This window comes from Taeniopygia guttata, chromosome 2 (assembly GCF_048771995.1).
Source record: "Taeniopygia guttata chromosome 2, bTaeGut7.mat, whole genome shotgun sequence".
NCBI classification, from domain to species: domain Eukaryota; kingdom Metazoa; phylum Chordata; class Aves; order Passeriformes; family Estrildidae; genus Taeniopygia; species Taeniopygia guttata.
Genome location: NC_133026.1, coordinates 70,140,341 through 70,156,976, shown reverse-complemented (window position 1 = coordinate 70,156,976; position 16,636 = coordinate 70,140,341). Strand labels below are relative to the sequence as shown.

The 16,636-nt window shown below is 37.5% G+C and overlaps 1 long non-coding RNA gene across 1 annotated transcript; it reads right to left on the bottom strand.

The window, feature by feature from the left end:
• Positions 1 to 2,005: 2,005 nt before the first annotated feature.
• Positions 2,006 to 9,904, bottom strand: LOC140682515 (uncharacterized). The gene is made up of 3 exons (XR_012054351.1): positions 8,390 to 9,904; positions 7,319 to 7,422; positions 2,006 to 4,032 (listed from the first exon to the last, which is right to left on the bottom strand). It is a non-coding gene; the product is annotated as an uncharacterized lncRNA (long non-coding RNA).
• Positions 9,905 to 16,636: the final 6,732 nt, after the last annotated feature.

The following is a 16,636-nucleotide window of genomic DNA, read 5'->3' as shown; positions in this document are numbered from 1 at the left end:
TCAGGAATTCATATTCACAGAAACAATTTGAGTAATTCAGTCCAAAAATCTGTCTTAATCAAAAAATCTCAGGTGTATAAATACATAGGTCTTTGCCTTACCCACAGTAAAATGTCTAAATCTGAAAAAAAAACAAACACGTCTATCCTCAGAGTTTCTTTCTGGCATAAGCAGTTTCTCTTTCCTGTCATCTCTAGATGTAAAATGTACTCACTCTTCACTATACAAAGAATCTCAGTGTCTGAATTGCCATATTTTTTTTTTGTGCACAGGTAATCCTAAGTCTTTAACCACTCTGGATGTTGCTCCCTGAAGCACTCCAGCATGCCCACAAGCTAAATCCATATGTGTAACAAATACCTTCAATTTCATGCTACAAAACATTTCAGTAACTGGCAACAACAAAGCCCTCCCAGCTTTTCCGGAATCTTTGAATAGAAAAAAAATGTATACCAAAATAACAATGATGTCATGAGCCCCTGTGATGCCCAAAAGACAGAAGAAAATGCAGTGTAACTGCAGGGAGCTCTGCCCAGACAGAGTGCACGTGGCACAGTCCATGCCACCTGGCTCTGGTTTTTATTGAGGAGCTTGGCCACAATCTCAGTGATCTTTCCTGTTGTCCTTCTCTTCAATCCTTGCTCTCTCTCCATGATCTTCTAGGGGGTCTGGCATTCCTTCTATGACCAATTCATGTCAGCTCTTTCTACAGCATGGGTAGCTGCTCAGCTGAACCAATCCAGGACCTAAAAATTTAATGTATCTTAGCATTTCATCAATAGATTGTAAGGATTATTCATTAAATCCTTGAAGGATTACAGTCACACCGGTAAGGTAAAGAAAAAAGATATAGGATCCTGTTACCAATCTCTGAGCCTGCTACTTCATACAAATAATACTTCCTGGGATTTCTTATTAACTGCAATCTATTTAAAATCCTTTCCTAAAGTCTGGAAAATCAATTTTAGAAAAAAATTTCAATTTAAACTTGGCTACAATTTACTTGCTAGATTAATCTTGCAAACTTTTAATGGGTATATTAATTAGACATCATTAATATATCCAATATCAGACACAGATTTTTGTTGCCTTTTAAACCAAATATGATTAATTTCACTCATCCTCAAGGGCATAATTTTGCAAGAAATAGCAAGCACAAGCATATCAGCTATTATAGTGTTAAAAGTGTAATTTTGTTTATGATTTCATGTGCAGGTCTAGACCAGCCTAAAAAGCACCTGGAATCTCATGCATTTTACACCAATATCCTTGTGGGATTGAAGGCAGATATTGAATGGGAAATTGTTTGAAATACCACATTTTCAGTCACAATTCCTATATTCTAAGGTAAGTTATCTGAAAAAGAATTATCTCACCTCAAATGGACTTTTTTTAAAGATAACAGTGTGCTTTCAAATACTGCAAAAGTCCTACTGATGGTGCTGAAATCTCTTCTACAAAGGTGTATGAAGAACACAGTCCTTCTTGTGCAGAGAGCAATTTTTAAAAATGGCCATTAGATGTTTCCTTTCCTTCCTAAAATTTCAGCCATTTAATTAGCCTTTATACTTAAAATACCATCAAGAGCCTGGAAAACAGAAAACTACACTGTTCCAGGCTTTTTGGCAGGTTTTTGCTTTGCTGCTTCATTGAGTCTCTCTTGCTATTACTGCATCAGCTGGCAGACCAAGTGTGTGTGATGCCCAGCAGGAAAGCCCTTCAGCATTACTCTCAGGCACCCAGCAGTGACCCCGCTGCACTTAGCTCAGCAATACCCATCTCTTACTCTCTCCAGATGCCACCAAATAGCCTCAGCACTCCTGTCTGCTCTTGGCATTCTTATTGCCATCTTGTAGAGGTTCTGCACAATCTAGCTCAAGTTCTGTACGTGTTCTCCAAAGACTTCCATTACAAGCACAACATAATCACAGATGCTGGTTGTTTGGTGGTTTTTTGGGGTTTTTTTTGTCACAGCATTAGACATTCTGTGCCCAGTTCTTTTTTCACTTGTCCTTAAAGACTCACTTTTGAGGAAGTGAAGTATTTCATAGAAAGTAGGTCAGCAAACTAAACATTCCCAATGCGTGAGGCTGTTATGAAGGCTGGTACTTATTCAAAAGGATAGTAAGTGACCTGTTGTGTTTCCTGCCAGCACATTCCCCATAATACAGAGGGTGCCATCTCTTTCACACACAGAGATTATTCTGTTTATGACATTGCATTAAACCCCATGTAATCAGAATCAGAGCTAAATAGTCAGGCCCATACGAGAGAGCAGCCACAAGCCCATGCATCTTCTCAATTGTTTACACTCCTGTCTGCTCCTTCCATATGACCTAGTAGTCCCCAGTGCTCAATCAAATAAAGGTGAACACAACAAAGCATTCACTACTCCCCATCTGCACAGGAGAGATAATGAATCAAACTTCTGTCACACGAACACTCCCAAAGGGAGAAGTCTCAGAGTGATCAATTGGTGCTTCATCAAATGGACCTCTTGTCTTCCCAGCTCCAACTCTTCTGATTGTTTTCCATTAAATATCTGAGACAAAGAACAGTTGACCTCAACTTTTAAACTTCAACTTTCAGCATCGATCATCAGTAAATAATGGATAGGTCTTTGACAATATATTTTCATGCTATATCAATTTTTCTTCAGCTGGTCTATCAAGTCACAAGGATGCAACTCTGTCCCCAGAGACCACAGAGGTCTTTGGAGTTACTTTAAACTGAAAGCAATGCAGAACTTTATAGACATAAATAATCTCCTGATTGGTAGGGACATCAGACAGTTGCCAGACAACGTCTTGGTCCGTTTATATCATTTTAGGCAAACCACTGCACAGCTCTCAGAGAACTAATTTATTCAGGATAATATCATCAGCTTACAGCTGAGAAAGAAAACACTCTATTTTTTGAGAGTGTTATGATTTCCCAGGATACTAGGAAATCAGTGGGCAAGAAGCTAAAGCTAATTTTGGGTGAGGCAACATGCAAAGCAAATGCCTCTATAAAATAAGTTAGTTCATAACTAGTGCAACTATTTAAATATTTAAGCCTGGAAATCAACTGTAATAGGGAGAAAAAGATATCTACATTTTTTTATATTAAAACCTTTTCTGCTGTAGGTATTTTTTCGTGTTGCACAGCTTCATCTAGTGATATCCAGCTGTTTCCTCATTTCAAAAATAAATAACACATCTTCAAAATCAAGTCCCTTCCCTGATGAGATCAGTAACATAAGAGAGTAGAGGATATTTCCTTGCCTTTTCTCACCCTGCAGAGCTTCATGTTTTTAGAAACGTGAAAGTTGCTAAAAGTTCTCATTTTCTAGGCAACAAAAAAAACCAGCCTCTTTGGCAGCTTTCCTTCCTTGCATGAACCTTATTTTCAGCAGGCAATGTCCACCAGACAGAATTTCCTAATTTCTTATGCTAATACTGAACCTCTACAAGCAGACAACAAGGAGCTTTTTTTGAATTGGCCACATTTTGGGGAAACACTGCCTCATTTCATACACCTGGTCTCTGGTTTGCTTATATTAGCTTACACCATGGAGGAACTTGGCCTAGTAATTCCAGATTTGGCTTATCAATGCTAAACTATAGATGGAGATCTGTTCAGCTGGGTGTCCAGGCAGCTTTCTTTTAAATTCTTAATCCCATTTAAACATTTTCTTAATAGAAACAAGTGATGGTTTCCACACAGTAACTAAAGTCACTAAATAAAGCACAGCTTTATTTACCAATTACCTTCTCTACAGTATGACTCACCAAAATGCTGGGGGCTAAAGGCTCTCTGACAGTTCTGTTTCTGCTGCTGTGACTCCTGCTTTTCCCAGTGAGCTCTTCAGCTCTCTCCCTCATACAGTTTGAAAAAAAGTTGTATTCTGCATCACCTTTCTGGGTGCAATGATGTTAGGTTGGCCTCAACTCACCAAATGTACCTGAATCCATTTACGACTCTCGAGCATCTTGGTGCCGTCCAGATGTCTTCCCCAAACTCAGTTTCCCTCTCCACAGACTCAGAATTCTGGAATCACAGAAGAGTTTGTGTTGGAAGAGACCTTAAAGATCACCAATCCTCCCCACCTGTAGCAGGAACACTTTCCACTAGACCAGGTTTCTCAAAGCCCCATTGCATAGGTTCTTACACTGCTCATGTACTTTATAGGTGAGTCTTATAATCCTTTTTATGGCTGCTAAGAGTCCTGTTACTATGCTAACTTTGTCCCCACAGATATACCCACTCTATCTGCTGTGCTTCCATTAGAAACTATCCCAAATCTGTACAAAAATGTTTTGTACTGGGAGAAAAATCAAGTGGTACATCAAAGCAGGGAAGGAACACAAAAGAAGGGTAGTGCATAAGTATATACATCAAAAAGGCTGAAAAATACTTGATGAGAGAAGTCAAACATATACCTATTATAAAAGAAACACAGTCCTCTTGTCACAAATACACTTCCTCTCAGCTTGTTCTTTCACTAATAAAATGTATAAATACATAATGGCTTTGCTGAGCAATAAAAAAAGCCACAAATTTCTCTTATCCATATACTTTGTAGGCCATAAAACGGGGGCCCAGGTTTTCCAATCTATTTTAAGACTCCTAAGGAATTTCAGACATGGAGGAATAGAACATATGTATCAGAAACTTTTATTCTTTGCAATACAGCTTGTAGCCACATTTGTTACAATACCCTAACTTGCTTATAACTAAAAATTTGTTTGTACACTTAAATAACTTGGTGAGTCTTGATCACAGCTGCACTGGTGAATTTTAGTGACTACAGCTAGCAAGTACCCCAGCTATGATTCAGGAGACCCTGATTTGGGACATGAATCTTCAGAAAGAATAACCCATCTTTAAGCTCATGAATAAGCTATTTACTTCCATGTTTAATGGGCTCTGTAAATACACATCCCTGAATGGTTCTTTTAGTCAGGGCTTCGTTTTCTTTAGGGAGGGATCCTGAACCATTCCCATGGATCCACTTTGTTTTTTCTTTTCTCACAGCTATAAATGGGAGGGACATCCATATCTTCTGGACAAGCACTGTGGGTGTCACCTGGGAGAGACTGCATGGACACAACAGAGAATATGGAAGGTTCCCTTCACTGGGGAACTGCAATAGCACTGATGTAGGGGTACATCAGTGTACCAAAAAAGCCTAAACTTTTTCTCTGTCTCCTCATTAAACAGATTGTCAGAAGCTGATCACCAAGCCATAGATATGTTGTTAAACCCTAAGTGCTTTTAACATGGGCTCTTCTTCCAGTTCCAATACAGTATCCACTCACTCCCTTCTTTTTTGCAGTAGTTACTGTCTATTGAAGTTTTTAAGTTGTTTTCAATAATGCAGTTATGTATCTATTTGCCTAAAAAAAAATTAAAAAAAAAAAATCTTACAGAGATATGGTTAGCTCTAAAGGTCATGTTAAAGTTGGGAAAGAATACAAACAGACTGAGACTTTTACCAGAATGTGGGAGAATGTGTATATGAAGGCTGCAAATATTTCAGTTGAGTGGATTTTATTTTGCAGTCTATCTGGTTTCACTTATATGATAATTGAAGGGAAATGGTGATAGAAAATAGAGCACTTTCCCATGCTGTATCTAAAGCTTTTTTAATGATTAAATGCCATCATATCTCAAGAGTACCAAAAATACTGGTGAAAGTCATCTTAATTTTTAAAAACAAATATTCATGAGAACTGGTTGTAGCTGGACATAGTCTTGGATCAGAGCAGGTCTGTCACTAGAGTAAGTTTTATTGTGATGTACCCAGGAGAGTTTTATTCCGTTCTACAGGAAATAATAAAGACAAAAATATTTTAAATTATTTTATTAGAAGATTTGTAATGTTTCTTTGGTTAAAACCACCCTCCTATGTGTAAGACTAGCCACATCACTTGTTATTGGCACAAGTGAAAATATCTCTAGGGACATTAACATATCTCCTAAGAACAAGAACCAATCTCTGCTCCCACTCCAAAAGCTGTACCTTTGTTTTATAAGTGAAAACAGGATTGGCCCTTAATAGGAAAAAAGGCAAGGCAAAAAAATCACAGAAAAACTTGTCTCACTTGTTCTCCAGTTGAGGATGCCTAATCAGGAAGTTTTTCCCATTCCTACTGACTTGACTGTGGTTGAATAAAGAACCCATCTCCACATATTGAAAAACTTAATTCTACTCCCACATAATGTACTAGTCAGTTGTCAGGCGTATATATCAATGAACATATTTATACCTCATTCAAATATCTAGTCCTAACCAAAGTAGGCAGCTCTATTTGCTCAATTTCCATGTATTTTACTGTGACATTTCAATGTTCCTTTTAACTTGGTTCTGGACAATTCTGTTGCCTCAGTTTCCTTGAAAATTTGGACAATTTTTTTGAAACAGCAAATCCTCAATAAAATCATAAACTGACTTTTATACAACTCCTGACCATAAAAAAGGACAAGTCAGTTAAGTATAAGTTAAAATATTGCTATTTTCTTATTGCATTTCATTAATTTAAGAACTCAATCATGATTCTTCACAGAAGATTTCCTTTTGTTAGCACATGCATTCAGACACTGTTTTATACATTTCCACTGTGCTTGGATTTCAGAGGTCTCTATTCCCACCAAAGAATTCTCACAAGATTCCTATTATCTCATTTTCCTTTTTTTTTTTTTGGCCTTGCACTTTGACCCTGGCATTCTCAAAAGGATACTTTGTTTTTTACATTAGGCTCCTACCACAGACTGGTTTTCTAAACAATAAAGTAGAGTAACTTGCAGTCCATACTTGTCCAGAGTCGAGAGACAGGCTCCACAAGCCAAATATATACAGTGGGAAAGTATAATTTAAAATGTTCCAGACTAAACATTTTAAAATCAGACAAAATAAATATTTCAAAGCACTAACCTGAAAACTATTGCTGGGGCTTGATGTTGTTACTGCTGTAGCTCCTTGTTAAAAGATCATGAATTTTTAATGCTTTCAGACATCCTACAGATACAAGCAGTATACACTGGCTCACAAATTATTTGCTATCCTTCAGCATAACCTACAATATCCAGTGCTGTACCTTTGAATTTAGGAGATTTTTTAGTTAAAAAAAAGCCTGCCTTTGCTAGGATCAGTTGTTTATTTTGCTATGTGTGCTATTTTGAACCAGAACTTCTAGCTATTTGAAATTAGAATGCCAGGCTCAGATAATAGTAATAATAAGAATTATTATTGTTATCATTCTGTGCCTTCATCACTCATAGCTCTAACTCACCAAAATCAGGGTACAAGGAGTTAGCTGAAGCAAGAACTTACAGCAGGACAGGTTCACCCTCTACAATAACAGATTGCTGCTTCTTCCAGGTATTTGATTTCCCAGACATCTAGGCTTATACCTTCTTCAACAGGCTCTCACCAGGCTGAGAAAGAAATACAAATAATATCAAAATATGTATGGCATCTGCTGTATTCATCAGACTTTCTCTCCAGAGGTTTGAGTTTTTTGGTTGTTGCTTTTGGGGTTTTTGGTAGGTTTTTTGTTTCGCTTTTTGTTTGCTGTATATTTTGTTTTGGGTTTTTGGTTTTGTTTTGATTTGTTCATTTCATTTTTTTAAGGGATGGAGGAATGCTAGGTATAGGATTGAACTCAGTAGGATATTCAGCTCTACAGGCCACCTAATCATTTATCATCCCTTAACATTCAGCATGAAGATATGACTATTTCCTATGCAGAAATGTTCATTATATTAAACAGGAGAGCATTTAAAGATATTTTAGTTCCTGTACCCAAGAAAATCACATGCCTAAGCATTAAAACCAGTAGTGTAGATAAGGAAGTATCAAAGCTGAATATATTATTTTAACCAGAAAAATGAAATTTCCTTTTTTAAAAAGAAAAATAACAAGGTATTGCGCTCAGAAGCCCAAGAAACACTCTGATAAAAATGTCTTGCAACTACACTACTGTAGATTTCAGTTTAGATGATTTCATGTTCCAGCAGGAAGTTTGTCATGGTCTCTGTGCCACATGGAAGTAAACTCAGATGTCACAAAAGCTATTTCTAGAGCCTTCAGAAAGATCTGGAGGAGTCAAATTTCTCTGACCAATGGGACCACCCTAGTCTGGCACTTTGCTTCCTAATTTGCTTTATCCAGTTTGTATTTGGAGAAAAAATGTTCTGAAATAAGTGAATCATTAAAACATACAATGCTCTTGTCAGCGAGGAACAAGCATTGCACACTGCTACTGTTATTATCTTATCCCTTCCAAAATTAAAGACTGAGCAAAGTGCTTCTCAGTCAGTAAGACATGAAATCTTGGATTCTATTCCATCTTTACTCAGAGATTCTGTTAGCAGTGGGTTTATGTACAAATGTACCACTTACCCTTTTAAAGCTGAATCTGAAAACCCCACTCAGGGAAGATTCCAATAGCTGAAACAAATTTGCACCTGGGATCTATTACCATGGTTGACATATATCTAAGAAGGAAAAAAAGAGCAAGTGTTGGCTCTGAGTTAAGACTCAGAGGCAGAAGAGCAAGTGGCAAACATGAGGACACTGTATGCTGAAGCTAGTAATATTTTATAAATTTCAATTAAGTGTCAAACACCAAATATCCAGTACAATTTTCAGTGGTAAGCCCAAGAAGCTATGACACAGAGGGAGAAAAAGCTGTCCATCGTTATGAGACAAGTTAGTTTTTTAGAGTGTTAAATTAGATATTAATAGAGACCAGATCATAAAGCAAAAAGAGTAACATGAATGATGGAATTATCTATAAACCAATAAAAAATAACAGAATTTGAACGTCCAAAATCATCCTGCAACATCACCACTTGGACAAGGCACTTTGTAACTCATTGCCAGGTGCAAGTGAATGCTGCACAATTTGTGCAGGTCAGCGTGTGTATGTACTTTATTATTGGCATAGTACAAAAGTTGTTCATTAATGTGACAACATATAACATAGTTGTTGAGAGCCACTAAAGAAAACATTTGCACAACCCTCATATTCCGTTTTCTGAATCAAGATTGGCATTAACAGATGACATAAATTTCCAGGCTCTGTAACAAAGTAAGTGGCTGACTTGTAACCATGCATAGTAAGGAAGACTTTAGGAATGATAAATGAAGCCTTTTTCAGCTGTCAGAAGCAAGAAACAGCCTCAGTCATGACTCCTCTTAGAGTAGCTTAGAACAAGTCCCTGTGTGGACACTCTTTCTGGAACAAGAATATTGCCACAGAGGGTTACTACAACTCACACTCACCCCTGGGGAAAAAAAAAAAAAAAAAAAACAAACCAAAAAAACCAAACAAAAACCTACTTTGCAGCATTTCTTTCACAGCAGCTATTTTGTAGAATCCCACTATAGTGGTTTGACCCTGGCTGGATGCCAGGTGCCCACAAAAACTGCTCTGTCACTCCCCTCCTTAACTGGAGAGACAGGAGAGAGAGAACACAATGAATGGCTCATGACTTGAGATAAGAATGGGGAGACATCACTTACTAGTTACCATCATGGGCAAAACACACTCAGTTTGGGAAAATAATTTAGTTTATTACCAATCAAAATCAGAGTACAATAATGAGAAGTAAAGCTAATCATTCACCATCACCACTTTCACCATCCCTTCCTCCTTTTTGGGCTTAATTTAATTCCTGATTCTCTATGTCCTGCCTCCTAGTGGTGCAGGGAGATGGGGAATAGCGGTTAGCTCATCCCAGGTGTTTCTGCCTCTATTTCCTCCTCAGAGAGAGAAGTCCTTCCACTGGCCTAGTGTGTGGGGATCCTCCCATGGGAGAGAGTCCTTCATGAACTCTGAAGTGAGTCCTTCCCACAGACTGCTATTCATGAATTGCTCTAATGTTTCCACAGGGCACAGTAACTCAGGAACAGGCTGCCTCAGCGTGGGTCACAAGGGTCACAGGGTCACAAGTCCTACCAGGAAACCTGCTTTAGCATGGGATCCTCTCTACATGGGCTGCAGGTGGTTCTCTGCTCCCCCATGGACCTCAGTGGGCTGCCAGGGTACAGGGCCCTTACCATGTTCTGCACCTGGGGCTGCAGAGAACCTCCTCCCCCTCCTTCTGCACTGACCTGGGGATCTGCAGAGCTGTTCCTCTCACATGTTCTCACTTCTCTTTCCTCTGACTGAAATTACTTCTGCACAGTTATTCTTTCCCCTTCTAAAATGTGTTATTACCGAGGCGCTGCTACCATCACTGATAGATCTGGTCTTGGCTAGCAGTGGGTCTGTCTTGTAGACAGCTGTCATTGGCTCCGTCAGACAAGAGGAAAGCTTCTGGAAGATTCCCACAGAAGCCACCCCTGTAGCCCTCTAGCTACCCAAACCTTGTCACTCAAACACAATACATCCACGTATGGCCACATTCTTGCATCAGTGATCACAGGTTAATGAGACACAGGACGATGTTCAATGTTTATAAGAATAAGGTCTATGAGTGCATCCAAATAAAATATCATGTGTCATTAAACTTCAGTATTGGGAACTAATAACAAGATTATGATAAAAATCAATCCATTATTGAATCATTATAATTCTCATTATCATTAAAGGATACTTCAGTGGATACTCGCACTTACTTCTTATAACATACTAATACGTCTTCACAGCAAGTATATATGTTATCTTTCTTCCCCCATCGGAAAGTTTCTGGAAAGACTAAGTACTCCTGGTATGAACAGCACTTACTATGTGTCTTTCTCAAGTGCTAAAGGTATTATTTCAATTACATACCATAAATAACTGACAAGAAGAAATATGCTACGTGGACTTGTCCATTGTTTTATGAGAAAATAGCGAATGTGGCTTTCCATTGTGCTGCTGAAAGCAAATTTGCCATACACACACCAAGTCAGCTACTGATGGACTTGAAACACATCCAGCATTGCACTAGAAATACTTAGACTTTAGTCACAAAATTCTGAAAAGCAAAGGTATATAGCAATTTCTGCTAAGGAAAATTTTTTACCTCCTCTACTACTTAATACAACACCACATACCTGGTCTGGTGAAGTATTTGATCTGAATTATTCTATATATATCAAGGACAATATAAAATCTACGTGCGCCATGGAACCAGTCAACACCAAGTCACTTCCAGCCACATTAAATCCAGAGCCTGAACTCCTTGAGGAGTCACTGCAGGAACACTGATGTGGATTAGACATGCCAGAGGAATAAAATAGGCACACTTGAGAACACAGCACAGTGCTCCCATACTCATGCTGGTCAGCCTGTACAGCTGCTATGCAATACTAAAAAATATGGTGGTCCAGATCTGCACTAAATGAAAGATCTTAACCTTGTGTTCAGTGAAATGTGATATAGCCACTACAAGGCAAATTAAACTGCCTACACGGTGAAGGACTTAGGTGGAGGGGGTTTTACTCAAGAGCAAATAATGTTTACTTTAAAAGAACCCTAGGCAGACAGTGGAAACAGGATGTACATTTGAAAGGTAATACATTTTTGCTTCTCACACGAATAAAATCACACAGGATCAGCCCTACCTGGAGTATTAATTTCTGATAGTTCTGATAGTTTCCAGTCCTCAAAAAATATTTACAGTGTCAGAGTGCTAATTCATAATTTTTACATTCACTCTCAAAAAGGTCTGGATTTTCAGCCTGAGACTTCTTCCTCTTTTTCCCTATAAAAACTATATGTTGAGAATAAATTTAACAGTTAATTTTTTCAAAGGCAAATAATTTATAACATTTTTAAAATAAAGGGTAATCCTCCTACACCTCTAGGTTCTTTGAGATGCAGAGACATACCTGAAGGATTAATATGACCATGTAATTCCAGTTGAGGTAGTAAAATTCCATTTGCTTTAAGAGGGGACTGTGTGTCAGTTTTCTACATTCATCTAATGAATATTTCATATGGGTTTTAATGCAATGCAAGAGCAGAGCTTAAAGTAGGTAGGTGTAATGGATATAGGATAGCGCATTACTGATGAAAAGCCAAGTAGATGTGGCCAAAGGGAAGAAACAGTGCCCCTGTGGAACTTAAACAGCTCCAGGAAAATTAACAGTTCAGCAAGCTTTACCAGTACTATGAAATCCTCTCCTGAGCTGTTACTGTTAAAATATATTTTCATGTTCTTCATCAGCCATTCCACTTTGCTGACTGAATGAGATGTTTTGCAGTCTTGAATAAAATAGAAAAGAAAACCTAACATTCCTTGTCTATAGTTTCAATGGAATTAATGAAGGATTCCAGATCATCCTATCAAAAAAGAACATGGAGACCACTGAGTTCTATACAGCATGAAATTATTACTGATTTTCAATAAATGGGCTAAAGATATTTCACAACTTTTTCATAACTAATCAAATTAATTGCACTTCAGGGACTTTTCATTGGTTTGCAAAGCATTCTCTGCATCTGCCCTGAAAATCCTTTATTAAGTTGATGCAAAGGTAAGGCAGAGCTCACTAGTACCCAGCACTGAATGGAAGATGCACAAATGTAGCTGATGTTTCATGCTCTCTATTCAACATCAAACATCTGAAGGAAAGATGTCAGTTGCCCTTTGTCACCACGGCTGCCTAGATGTGCAATGGATGGGAGTATTGAGGCTGAAAAGACAGGGACTAGAAAACAACATTGCATGCAACACACTAGATATTCAAAGAATAAGATGTCAGTCTGATGTGGAGGACATTTCATTTGTATGTCATCTCTGAAGTATGGCCAGTTTCCCTCTAATTACTAAGAATAAACTATGCTGCGATTTCAGTGAAAGTCCTCAGACTTGTCATCTACAAACGTATTTGAAGTTTTCCAGAATCCACCTGATATTTTGTCCTCCTATTTTGATTAAATTTAATCTGATATAAAAAAAAAAAAAAAAAAAAAAGAAAATAAAAACTGTTTCATCTTATATGTTTAAGACTTCTCAATAATCTTACTCATGGTATACATGAGATTGCACTAAGAAACACAAGGTCAACTCAAAGTCTAAACTATACCTCATGGAGATGGAATAGACTGTTTCCCTAATCCATTTGCTGCAGCTCACACTCTAGAAAACTGTAAGGGATGAATAGTAGAGTTTCTTCCACAAAGCACATGGAATTGACCTCAGCTGCTCTCCTATGAATAACGGGAGCTCCTGCAGTGAGGTGATAGCAAACCTAGCAATATAGCACTTTGTAGCTCCCACTCTTGAGCAAGGCAGGGAAGGAAGAAAATAATTCAGCCCCCAAGACATTTAATGGGCTAATATTTTTTTTCGTCTTCCTTTTCACAGACCCAGCATAGTTATAGCAATGAACTATTTATTCTGGTGGAGCTAGCAGACTCTTAAACATAAAACTCAAGTCATCAGCAGTATTTAGAGCATTAGAAAAAAAATGAGGAAGTGAAACAAACAGTTGCCTTCAGTAAATTGTCAACCTAAATGATTTATTATGCACAGTTTCTATGAAGACTGTTGCTGTTATGACATTGATTGCATTCCCAAATACACAGATATAGTTAAGACGTTATGGATGTAGTCAGAATATTCCCCTCCATCATTTCCACTCCCCTTTTTCATTATTCTTCACTTTTTGACTATGACAGGAATTATTTAAAGGCAGACTCCTGTTATAATCAAATTATCATATTCTGCTGTGGAGATTTTATAGGGGGTTCCAAGAATGTTGGTGATAAGTGTGGTTTTTTTCTTCAAGCACTGTCCTCTGAGCACATTTTCCTGCACAGCACCTGTACAGACAACAGTCTGTGAGGTAGAAAATACTGAAAGAATAAATTACTTTGGGAGACAGTGTCTCTGGTGTCCTTTTTATCCAGAATGTTAAAAATGAAGACCAGATTTTCAGTTTTAGCCAATATTCAAAAAGCAAATCAGAAGACTGTAGCAGGGGCATAGAGTGTATCATAATATTTCTTCACTCTCACTTCATATTCCTCTGTATAGTCAAAAGCAGCTCTGTCTTGCTTTGGCTAAAGGGGAAAATACAAGCCTAAACTCAAAATTGAGGTTCACACATACATCAGTATGAGAATAACTGCATTCTAGTTATAACTGAGCTCAACTAAACTGATCCCACAGGAAAATTTTCCTAATAATTCAACAGCTTGATTCAGTACTGTAGGCTGTGTCTAGAATCTCATGGCTTTCAGTGTGCTAAATGCAGAAATGTTTGAAGTACCTCCTTGAAAAAAAAGATTCCTGCAAAAAAGTACCTCACCATATTGGAGGAACAAAAACCACCACAACACCAAGATCACAGAAGCTCTGCATCTCTTTGAAAATGCTTTGTAATTTTTCTTGTCTTGTCCTGGGATGCTCAGCTTTGTTCTCAATGCCCTTGCAGTCTTCAAAACCTATCATTGATATTTAGGGGATGAAAAGTGGGTTTCTAGCTGCTAGTGCTAAGACAAATTTTTATCCAAAATAATTGAACCTTGTCAGGTATCAAGAAACTCCAGTTTTTCAGAAACCTTATTGGTCTTATGTTTAGGTGACAGCCACAAACATCACCACTAATTTTCTGGCTACTCAAACACACAATAGTCAACTTCTCATAGTCAGCATTTAATAGTTGGCATTGGTGTTCCCCCAAACTTCAACACATGTTTTATACATAGGGGAAAAAAGCCAAACAATTGTGCTACATAAGAAATCATGGCTAAAAATGCTACTTGTATATTTAAAATAAATTATAAGGATGGTATGTTCCATAATGAATCTACATCATTTTTTGTTGAGGAAAAAAATTAGGAAATTTGTCTCCTATTTTTTTATTTTGACTGCTTCAGAGCATAAAAGTAAACCAACTAAAAAACACAAAAAAAACCATTCTGTCTCTTTATTTGAAGACTTAATGTTAACAATTTTTCATTTAGATATTATTATAGATTCTCTAAAGAAATATTGAATCATCAAGGCAAGCAAGAAAATAATTTCTACAGAAAAAGTGCAACCAAAAAGTTTCTGAGAACTATTACAAAATGATAGCAGTATGTTTAATATATTGTAAATATATTCAGAAAAAAAACCAACCCAACCAAACAAGGGAGAAGATATATTTGAATATGCTATTATGCCTTGACTTTAGCATTCAAGCTCAAGGATAAACAAGAAAAAAATTTCCATATATAGATATATACTGTAAGCTAAAAAAACTGTGGTACATAACATCCTTGAGATGGTTAATAAAAACAGCATGAGAAATCTGCACCACAGGGTGAAAAATAATGATTGACAAATACTGAGCACCAAAAGGACTGAATATAAAGGGGAAAAAAGCAGAACTTGTTGACAAGTGAAGAGCAGTGAGAGGAGATGAGCTGAACATATTTTTTTTTAATGAGGTGTTAAGTAGATCAGCTCTAGAGGTTCGATAATGACCGTGCTGATGAGTTGGTCAGGGGTGTGAAAAAAGCCAAATAACGTGACATTTGGGAAACTCAGGAGAGCACTGAAACATGAGATATCTTCTGAGAAAAAAAAGTGAAGTACTTCTGACACTCAGTGAACTTCTAGTGGTGCTAGGGTTGCAAGGACTTGGCATCTCGTTAAGGCAACATGTTTTTTAAAAAGCAAGCAACATTTAAAGAGAAAAAATTCTAGTTTATAGAAACTCCCTGAGTCCCAGAGAAAATTTATGAAAGTACAGCTTTTCTTTCCTACACATTACCATTCTACTCTATGTCCATAACTGGAAAACTGGGACACCACCAAGGTGGGTCTACCACCAAGGCAGTACCACATTAGAGCACCATGTGAATGGAGCAGGTGAAGAAGAGCAAAAGGAACAAGCATGACCTGCTTCACTGAGTATCAGAATTGGGAAAAAAAAAAGAAAATCAACTCCGTGGGAACATTTTCCTGAGAAAAAGAGCAAGCAGCAGAACTTTCAGGGTATACCAAAAAAAAAAAAAAAAAAAAAAGAAAGAGTCAAAAATAGATAGCAGTTGTTTGAAGGAACGTGACAGTGACAAAGGCAAAGGAAGTTAGTGGTGGGTGTTCAAGGATGGCAAAGAACAGGATATGTTTACGTGCAGAGATGCTAAATATAAACTCCAAGGTGCAGCAGAGATGAAAGACGCCTCATCAACAGTATGTGTAGAAGGTCAGGATGAAGTATAAAAGAGGGGGAAAAGACATGGCCCCCTATTCCCACGGAAGACAGCAGAAAGAGATTTTATACCACATCCCCATGGTTTTGCTGGGCAAATATGTAAAAATACATAAAAGCTACCCTTACAAACTGCAATTTTATTTGTACCAGAATAACAGGCAACATAAATTGAAGAACTGGTGATCCATGATGAAAAAGTATTACAAAATATAACTTGTATTTTATGGAATAAATGTGCTATTAAATTCAGTGCAACAGTAGCTGACTAGCTGCTCATAAGAAAAGATGAAGAGAAGTAATAGGGTTTCAGACTTGTCATTTTTTTCCTGAGATGGAAACCAAGATGGCTTCAAATTCTGGGAATGTCACCAAACACCACCACAAAATTTGAAGAAAGGGCTGATAAATACATAAGGTAAAATTCTCATTTAAGTAGAGTGTGAGAAATTGCTGGCATGACAGCCCACATCACATCAAACTTAAGACTAAATAAGAAGTTTCAAT